The following is an 11073-nucleotide window of genomic DNA, read 5'->3' on the forward strand; positions in this document are numbered from 1 at the left end:
CAGGAAAACACTGAGCTCTAAGAAAAGTGAGGCAATTTCCCAGTGTGTGGCACACTAAGGTGAGGTCCCTAAGGGACAGAGGAAGGCAGATCACCTGAGATCAGGAGTTGGAGACCAGCCTGGCCAACATGGTGAAACCCCGTTTCTAATAAAAATACGAAAATTAGCCAGGCCTGGTGGCAGGCGCCTGTAATCCCAGCTCCTTGGGAGTCTGAAGCAGGAGAATCACTTGAACCTGGGAGGTGGAGGTTGCAGTGAGTCAAGATCACGCCCAAGATCCCTGCTCTTCTGCTGTCTTGCCTCAGTGATCCTGGGCATGTCCCTTCCCCTCTGTGGCCTCAGTTTCTCATTTGCACAATGAAGACGCTGATGCCCGCCTGGCAGCTTCCTGGAGAGATTTCTCGGGATGTGCTGTGTGACAGGCCTTCCACACAGGTCCTCAGGCACCTTTTTGTCTTCCTGAGATGGAAACCACAAAAAAGTTGGTGCATGGTCGCCAGCGATCCCCGAACTATGACTTCTGTCCTCTTTTCCTGCAGACCCTCAAAAATCACGAAAAGGGGCCTTGCAATAGGAGGTCTGTACGGACTCAAACGAACGGCTTTCCCTGGGAGGGGCTGCCGGCCTTTGCCTACAACATGCACGGTGTAGTTTTTAAAGCTAGCAGATACCTCAGCCTGGCATTATGTAGCATGGAGGTACAGCGTCTCACGGAAAGTTCTTTTTTATTCCCCAGGCTGTCCCCTTCTCCTCCAGTCCCGGATAAACCTTCACTCACCCCCACACCTCACCAGCATCCACTCGGAGAGACCCAGCCCCTCGAACCCAGCCAGCAGGGACCATGCTCCACCTTCAGTTTGTTCAACTGCTCCAGGTTATTTGAAAACTTGGGAAACCTTTTCCTTAAAAAAATCCAAGTCCCATTGTGAGAGGCAATCCAGGGCTTTCTTAAAAGTACTAACTCAGCAGCTGCAGGAATCTTCCTGATCTGAAGAAAGAGGAAGGAGAAAAAACACTGTCACCCCTGGCTTCTGACACACATAATCCTGGCTGGATTCTAGGTTAGAACAAAGGGGACATAGGTCACAGAGTCATCCCAGCTTCTGTGCCTAGACACCACCTTTGATTTTGCAGGGCAGCGCACCAAGGCTTGGCCGCAAGGGGTCGCGATTCAGCAGGTGTGAACTCCAGTAGGGGAGTCCGGGAGAGACAGCAGGCCAGTGGTCCTTCAAGGAAGATGCAGAAGAGGATTCTTTTTTAATTTTTCTGGTCCGTTCCACATAACCGAATGCCAGGGACCCAACCTGGATGGGCAGGGGGTGCCAGGTGCAGACCTGACTCTGCACTAGGAAGTAATGCCTATCACCACCGGCAGGCGTGTGTGCCTCTCAGCCCTTCCCAGAGGACAATCCCGAACCACTGATCCAAAGCCTTAAAACCCTGCATAACTTTTGACCCAGGCCCCACTGCTAGGAATGAATAACATAGTAAAGATAGGCAGGACGATTGAGCTACTAGCATGTTTATGACTACCACGTTTTCAGCAGGGGAAGTGCAAAGTGCCTAATGTTCACAAGAGAGGCTGAGTTGAGCAAAAGCAAACTTCAGTTTAGCCGTACCCTAAAATATGAATACAAATATTGCCGTGGCTACTACCATGAAAACTCAGTCTCATCAAACTGTCTAGCAGATTACAAGCACTCTGGACAGTATGTTACTATGCAGAGACATAGGAAAATGTCTAGGAAGAAATACACCAAAACATTAAAGTTGGTCATTTCTGAGAGACTTCTCTTTGTTAATTTCTCTGCATGTTCTGATGTTTCCCACAATAAACTGATGTACCTTTTGTTGATTTCAGAGCATGGCCTTGGAGACGTTACTTCACCTCTCTGAGCTTCAGGCTTCTCATCTGTACGATGAAGACAGCACCTGCCTCATGGATTTGCTAATACATGCAAAATGCATAGCTTGTTGCCTGGAAGATAATAAGTACCCAAATGTTAGTTGTTTTTATTTTTCGCTCAATTTTCTACCTATAAACATGTCATTGTGCCCCGTGCTGGGGATATGGCAGTGACAGCTAAACTCCAGAAGAGAAAGATTAAACCCACACTCACAGACGATTAATCCGCTGCCCTGAGGACCAATGATTTATTCATTACAGTTAGGGATGCTGTGGGGCACGTTGAGAGCATTTATCAGGGAAACTTTGTTGAGAATTTTGATCATTATCGTAAGAGCAATAGGAAGCCTGACACCGAAGTCTTTAAGCAGAGCTGCGAAATCAGAAGTTCATGGTTTAAGAACTCACCATGTCCACACCGTGGACTGAGAGGGGCCCCAGCAAGGTGCCTTCCCAGGAGGCTGCTGTGGGGGTGCGAACCACAGAGGAAGTGCTGCCAGGGCAGACGGGGCGAAGTGGACAGACCCCAGCCCCTTCAGGAGGTGGAGTTTGCAAAACCTGGACACAGCGGTGCCTCGGAGGGGCTTGTGGCGGGATGGTGGGGTGGCCCCGGGCTTCTAGCCCGAGGTAGTGCCCCGATGGTTCCCGGATACCGAGGACACAGGGAGGAGCAGGTCTGGGGCGCTGCAGAGTGTGTCTCGGGAAGTGTGTCTGGGGACACGCTGGTTTTGAGTTGCCTGGGCGGGGAAGCAGGGTGCCCAAGGGCAGGTCCTGGAAGCAGAGCAGTCTCGAGATCCGCGAGACCCCAGGGGTTCACCCCCACTGCATCCGGGAGAGACTCCGGTTAGAGGAGGCAGGACTTCCCAGCGCTGGAAGCGTGAGGCCTATCTAAAGGCCAGACGTTCTCAGAGCCTGGGGCTTGGGCACAGGTGTTGCGCCCCCGACGTGGAGGTGCGCGGGGCTGGGAGCCCAAACCAGGTGTGCTGGTGGCCTCGCTGGCACACGAGGCGGCTCGGCCCCAGAGGGTCAGTGGGGGCCGGACCCCTCCGCGTTGGTGGCCGCTTTCCTCTAGGGTGGGCACGTGGCCGCCTCCCCCAGGCAGTCTTCCTGCCTTGCCCGCGAGGCCAGCTCAAAAGCCTCTGTGCCCGGGCCGCCCGCCAGGGGCGCCCTTCCCAGCCCCAGTTCACCAGCTCTGCCTCGCGCACGCTCGCCCCTTCCCCTGCCCCGAGCCCTGCAACCCGGGCAGCCCCCTCCGCAGGTGCTCACTAAACATCGTGGAATGAGGGAAACAGAAACCCGGAGAGAGGAGCGCGGGGAGAAGAGAGCCCACGGTGTTCCCAGCCCTTCTACCAGTGAGATCGTGAGTCAGTTTATGTTCCAGCGTCTACTATGCTTCAACACCTTCCAGATTTTCCTCCGCGAGCTGGTATCTCTGTCCGAGTCAGAAACCATCGTTTTTCTATCACTGTTTCTGAAGATGTGCTGAATACCAACCGAACACCAGGGCGCTCTGGGGAGGGGACCGGGCGGGCTCTAGCTTTGCAAGGTGCCAGGGGATGTTTGTAGGGGCCGTGCCTGCTGCTCCCCCGGTGTGGGGCGGTCCTGGGGTGTTCTGCTTGACTCCGGGGCTCCCAGGCAGCCTCCTCCAGCCAATCTTCCCTGGCCCCCAGAAGGAGCAAGCGGGCAATCCCTGGGACTTGCTTAAACCACCCACACCCCAAAAATGTGTGTCCCCCTTTCCTGGGAACGTGTTTACAGCTGTGTTATATGGGGATGTGTCCCACGCCCAGCGTGGGCCCCTGGTGGTGAGTAGTGTTGGGTACAGCTGGGAGCCTGGGCTCCACCCCAGCTCTGTCCCTGGGATGTCCAGGGCCATGCCCAAGCCTCCTTTTCTTTGAATGGGACTCACCAGGTACGTCTCCAAAGGAGGTTGTGAGCATTAAGTATGCAGAACTTGCCAGGGTGCTGGCACACAGTAAGTGCTCAATAATTGCTGGCTACTGTGAGAATAACATGAAGGGAACTGGATGGGGCGCTGGGCCTTGCTTTCCCCAGTTGCCCATACTCTGGCCCTGTATGGCTTCCTCCTTTGGCCTGGCCAGCATGGATGTGGTTGAGGATGGCATATGTCCGTGGAAGGCCAGCTGACAGGCTCTGGGACAGCCATGACAAGTTAATGAATTCCGCCGTGGTTACTCAAGGCACATGTCTGGGCCACGAGGACTTCTGTCTGCTGCACTGACCTTTAAAGGTGCGCCTTTAATACCCACCAATCACTCATGCTCTGATTGAACGTTCAGAAGATGAAACCTGTCTGAGCTGAGAGTGATCACTCATCCCTGTCGCCCCCTCACTGTCACTCCTTTCTGAATCATAATAAAACTTTGCAAAACTCTTTGGTTCGCTCACCAGCCTTTGCTGTGAAGACGGAGGCACTTTCTGTCATAGCTGGCAGTGAGGGCCAGCCCCGTACGCTCTTTCACCCACCCTAGCCCACACCAGGCACCATTTGTGGGGAGGGGGTTCCAGCCCCGCCTGCATACATAGCCTTTACTTTAATCCCTTAATAACCTCCTCATTCAACTTTCCATCTATCCATTGAAAAAACATTTTTCAAGGATCACCTCAGCTTAAATGCCTTTGGCCACAAGGAACATAAAACCTCCTGACTCAAGCTAAAACCATAAAAACAGGTATCATTTCATATAACAGGAAGTCTGGAAGTGGAATGGGGTTCAGGGTGTGTGGTTTCAGCAGCTGGGTGTGGTCCTCAAAGACCCTGGTGCCTTCCATCTCTCTGCTCTGTTTTCTTACCTCTCTACCTCAGCGTTGGCTTCAAATGCAAAATGGAACCAAGATGGTGACCAGCACCCCACCGTAGCTGGCCCCGACAGCTCTCTCAGTGACTCTTTCTCTTTGGAAGTAACGAATCCTAAATTCAGTCCCTCTTATTCTGGCACCTAAGATTGTATGGGTAGCCCCTATCCAGAGAGTGCCCTAGATGCTACACCCAGGGGCACGACCCTGACCTTCCCATCAATCAACCAACAGTCAGATTTCATCTAGCTACTAGCTTTATTAGTGAAGTTCTTTATTCTGCAAAGATATTTAGTTTTCTTTTTGATTAACTCTTATTTTAATTCCCTCCTTAGAGGTCTACATTCTGTTTCTTTATCTTAGTGGTAATGACTCTTAGTGTTAGGTGTTTCCAAATAAAGCATAACTGACTTTGCTACTTGATATTTACAATTAGTCAGTCTGATTCTTTTTTTTTTTTTTTTTTTTTTTTTTTTTTTTTTGAGAGGGAGTCTCACTCTGTTGCCCAGGCTGGAATGTAGTGGCACGATCTTGGCTCACTGCAACTTCCTCCTCCTGGGTTCAAGGGATTCTCCTTCCTCAGTCTCCCGAGTAGCTGGGTCTACCAGCGTGCATCACCGTGCTTGGCTAATTTTTGCTATTTTTAATAGATAAAGAGTTTCGCCATGTTGGCCAGGCTGGTCTTGAATTCCTGACCTCAAGTGATCTGCCTGCCTGGGCCTCCCAAAGTGCTGGGATTACAGGCGTGAGCCACCTTGCCTGACCACCAGTCTGATTCTTAACAAAAGTTCATAATGAATTATTATTTCAGAAATTTAAATCAATTTGTTTTAGAAATTTAAAAATAGTGCTAGGTTTTTTGTTTTTGTTTTTGTTTGAGACGGAGTCTCGCTCTGTCACCCAGGCTGGAGTGCAGTCACATGATCTCAGCTCACTGTAACCTCTACCTCCCTGGTTCAAGCAATTCTCCTACCTCAGCCTCCTGAGTAGCTGGGACTACAGGTGTGCGCCACCACGCCCAGCTAATTTTTGTATTTTTAGTAGAGACAGGGTTTCACCATGTTGGCCAGGATGGTCTCAATATCTTGACCACGTGATCCACCCGCCTGGGCCTCTGAAAGTGCTGGGATTAACACCGCACCCAGCCAGGTTTTTTTAAGATAGGTATTTAACATACTTTAGGCAAATCAATACATTAATGAGGGACTATTGGCATTTACAGCACCAGGAAATCTATCTTTTAAAAAGATTCATTATTATACGTGTGTGGATAATAATCACATTGCATGCCGTTTTCAGAAATTTCATTCCTGAATTAAATGAAAATCAACACTTTAATACATCCTATTTTATTTAGTCCATGCTTCAATTTTTTTGTTTTTGTTTATTTTTAAACTTCTAATAATGCAGACAGCCTTTTTAAAAACTCTTTAAAATCAGTCTTCAGAAGCTATAAAGGCCTCTGATCTCCTTAAGCATTTCATATCCAAATGGATGTACTTTAACAGATATTTTTATGTTCTCTGTAATTGACAATATGTTAATTAAGACTGGAAAGCTATCATAGTCACAAGACGACCAATAAATCCCCCCAAAAGTCTAAGTCGTTAGTTAGGCAACATAATGAGAATTATCACACGTTGGGGTTCATGTGCTCCTGACAATTATCCCTTTTCCTCCTTAAAGTCTTATTTGGATGGGGAATTATCCAGAGAGGCAAGGGAGCCAAGTGGCGGGCACCACCTCACCACGCAATGTGCTTTTTGCCCAGAAAAAAAGCTGTGACCTTTTCTAAGCATCCACAAACACAAATTAAGAAACAAAGTTCTTGGCTGAGATCGATTGCCCCAGCATCCGATGGAGCCCAAGGAGCTGGTTACAAGGTCAAGCGATTACAACCTAAAGCCGAAATGACTCACATAATTGCAGAATCCCTCATTCTAACAGCCTGATTGGAAATTGTCAACACTGTGTTTGGGACTAATGAAGCAAAGGAAATGGAAAAGGTGACATTTTCAAATAATATTATTAGTAAACGAATTGACAACATGTCAGATGACACAGATGACACCAATCCAAAGTCTTATTAAGTCAAAAAAAGTTTTCATTGCAGGTTGATGAATCTATATATTAATACATTACTAATTGGGCTCAGTTAATAGCACTAATATGAATCCCAAAAGAAAAAGGCTGGGGGGGACACTGTTCTTCTGAGTAGTCCCAAAACAAATGACTGGGAATGAAACATTCAAACTGGACAATTAATACTTCGAGACACATAGCTGGTGGTGGAGGCCCTGCTGTGTTGCATACAGATGTGGCTGTAATGATGGGAGGCATAACAGCTCTCCACCAAGAGTTTGTTCTAGAAAACCCTGAGATTCCAGTAATGCATGGCATTATTCACAGCCTCTGGTATAGAAAGTTTGCGTGCAGATCTGACATCCACGTTAAATTACATGATCAAATGAGTGACTCTAATAAAATCCAAGCTGTGACAGAACCGTCTGTTTCAATGTTATGTGAAAAAAAAAAAGTGTCATCAGAATACTGGGCTCGGCTGTTCCATGCCAAAGTGGCTGTCCAAAGAATGAGACTTGTCGAGAGCTTAAGAGCTAAGAGAAGAAATGGGGGTGGAAAAGTGTAAATGATTCTCACTTAGCTTCTCACTCAGCTTCAAAAAATGATGTACTTAACTTGACACTTTTGAGCACCTGAATGAACTTAATTGGAAATTGCAAGGACTGTCAGGCCAAGCTGTCCTTCCAGCATTCAGGCTATGAAAAGCCGTTTCAAATGTGCAAGAACCCAGGAAATACTGTACTCGCAAGCCCTTCCCAAGAAAGCGACCAGAAGGCTGGTGGTGAGCATTAAATATGTGTAATTGTAGGTCTCAGACTAACAGAAAAACAGAGACCAGAGTAGAATAATAACAGATAACTATTATATGCTCTGACAAAATAGAAATAATGAACTTAAAATGAGAGGAAAAAAGAGAGATCAAGGGGAAACAGAACAAACTCATTGATTGTCACATAAATAATAGGTGGCAGACAAAGCATGTCACTTCACGCTGACAAACCAAACAGTATTAGTTTGCACTGTGTGAAACTGACAATATCTGACCATCTTTTCCCTACAAAAATGCTAATCCTATATTGCTGAAGCTAATTAAACATTACAAAGGGTATTGGAATAAAGAGAGTCACTCAATCAAAAACACAAACGTGCCTAAATTGCAAAAGAAATGGAAAAACAAAAACACACTACAATGTAGGTAAACCATGAAAATACTATGCTTAGTGAAATAAGTCAGGCATAAAAGAACAAATGTCTGATTTCACTTATATAAGGTACTTAGAATAGGCAAATTCATAGAGACAGAAAATAGAATAGAGGTTACTATGAGCTATGGGGAAAGGGGAGATGGGGAGTTATTGCTTAATGGGTGCAGAGTTTCTGTTTGTGGTAATAAACTATTTTGGAAATAATGGTGATAGTTGCACAACAACATAAATGTACTTAACACCACTGAATTATACACTTAAAAATGGTTAAAATGATACATTTTATATTATCTGTGTTTTACCATATGTTTAAATACTAATGTAATAAACCAAAAACCACTGACTTGTACACTTTAAATGGGTGAGTTGTATGGTATGTGAAGTAAATCTCAAAGCTGTTTAAAAAAAAAACACATAGGAATAAAGAAAGTTATGCTTTTAAAAAATAAGAACAAGGAAAGCATAAAGGAAGTTGTGCTTTAAAAAAAAATAGAACAAGGAAAACAGATGACATGGAGAAAGAAACAATAAATATTATATACAATAACACAGAGTGGAGACCAGCATATCAGTCATAGCAGTAACATGAATAGGCTTAACTCACTTATTAAAAGAAAAAGATTTTCAAATTGGCTTACTTAGCAAGCCAACACTCTAAACACAGTGACTTAGGAAAATGGTCACAAACAAGCAGGGATTTGACTCTGCTTATTTACGGCCATCATTTTCAGACAAGGTAGAATTCAGGCCAGAAAGCATCAAGTGTGAAAAAGATGTTACATTATTAGGCCAGTGGAAATTTAACAGTTAAGAATACCTATGTGGCAAGCAGCACAGCAACCACTATATAAAGCAAAAGCTACAGGAGATATAAGAAGAAATAGACAAAAACATACTACTAATAGGAGACTTACACGCTGCTCCTAGTCAAATGAGCTACCAAAAAAGCAAGGTTATGGAATAACTGAACAGTATAATCAATAAGGAAGATCTTCTGGTCATGTGTAAAATTCACATCACAACAAAGATACACCTTGTTCACGCATGGAACATTCACCAAAATAAACACACACGCACAGATTACAATACTCTTCATAAATAGAAATGATACAAATAATCCTTGTTGGTTATAATACATTAAAACTAGACATTAAAAACTAATTCAAAAAGCAATTTTTTTGCCTGAAAATTTAAAATCTCTCTCAAATAACCGTCAGCTGAAAGTTAAAATACAAATGGAAACTGCAGAGCTTTTTTAAAAAATATATAATGGCAACGCTACATATCGGCATTTTGGGGATACTGTAAGATGGTTATCAAAGAAAAATTCACAACCTCAAATACTCGTATCAGTAACAAAGATAAGTGAACTAATTTCCAATTCAAAAAAATTAGAAAGTTAACAAAGTAAACCAAAAGAATATGCAATAGGGAAATAAGAGAGATTAAAGTAGCAGGAAGGTAAAATGATATAGCCAATTTGGGAAAAGAGTCTGGCCGTTCCTCAAAAAGCTAAACAAAAAAAAATTACCATATGACCCAACAATTCTGCTCCTAGGAATATACCCCAAAGAAATGAAAGCATATGTCCACACAGAAACTTGTACATGAATTATTCATGATGCCCAAAAGATAGAAACAACCCAAATGTCCTTCAATGGATGATGGATAAACAAAACGTGGTCTATCCATACAAGGGAACATCACTCAGCCATAAAAAGGAACAAAGCACTGATACCTGCTAAAATTTGGATGTACCTCAAAAACGTTAAGTGAAAGTAGCCAGACACACAAGGTCACATGTTGCCTGGTTTCTTTTATATGATATATGCAGATTAGACAAATTCACAGAAACAGAAAGCAGCTTTTCTAGGAAAGTACAATTTACCAAAATTGATCCCAGTAAAGATAAGAAGTTGAAAACATTTAGTTCCACAAAAGAAATAGAGAAAATTGTGAATATATGTAAAAAGAAGTAGAATAAAACAGAAACCAACAAAATTGGTTAACTATAAGAGTAGACACCTTAAATACAAATTTGTAAATGCCCATCCCCACTCATAGGAAGGGAAAGGAAAGAAAATGAGACTTCTCTGAATACACCTTTTTTAACTATTTTGACTTTTAAATCATGTTAATATATTATACATTTATAAAATAAAATTAAATAAGATTGGGGGAAAACACTGAAATCACATGAACAGAAACAAGTGGAGATAACTGTATATCAGTTTGATATCATAACCGTATAGGAGAAAATGGTAATAAATCCAAACACTTTTTGAACACATTGGTCTGTTTGTGTAGAAGAAGAAGAACTTAAAGAAATCCTGAACTTTATTGAAAAGTTTGTTGTTGGTAGTGGATTTGGGGCTGCAACCCCTAAACTATTTTCTGTTCATTGTAAGATTGAGCAAAAAGTAAGTATATGAATGTTATTGAAAAGTAGGGCTCTTTTGGAGAGAAGGAGGATTCAAAATTAAAATGGGAGGAGGGGAAGAACTTCAGGATGTTGGAATGACATTAGAAGTATCGGTATGAAATAATTTTTGAATATTTACTTTTTATCTGTCTCCACTAAACTGTCCTAGAAGCTGATTAATAGGCCTGGGGCAAGGGAAGTAAAAATTATTTGTGCCAGAAAGTAAGGAAGCATTCAAAACTGATGGAGACACGTCAAGTTTTCAAGAACGCTTGAGGAGGCTATCGTCTGACAAATTGGTAAAAATTTTATCCTCGATGTACTATAATGCATTAAATTTTAAAAAGAAATTCTGAAGGGGAGTGGGATTCTGACTCTAGCCATCATAGAATGACTTGTAGAGCAATCCTCTTACTGACAACAACTGCAAAAGATAGTTAAAACATGTAAGACAATTATATGAAGGCATTAGAGACCAGCCAAGGCCAACAGAACTTGAAGGGTTATGAACACTGAGAGAAGGTAAGTACATGACATACATTTCACAAATATCCTCACATTTTCCATAAGGGCATTTTCTACTTTCCAGTTCAGTAAAACAAAGTCCAAGAAGAAAGCAGAAGTCTTTGTGGGTTTAGGAA

Source organism: Rhinopithecus roxellana, chromosome 5 (assembly GCF_007565055.1).
Source record: "Rhinopithecus roxellana isolate Shanxi Qingling chromosome 5, ASM756505v1, whole genome shotgun sequence".
Lineage (NCBI taxonomy): Eukaryota > Metazoa > Chordata > Mammalia > Primates > Cercopithecidae > Rhinopithecus > Rhinopithecus roxellana.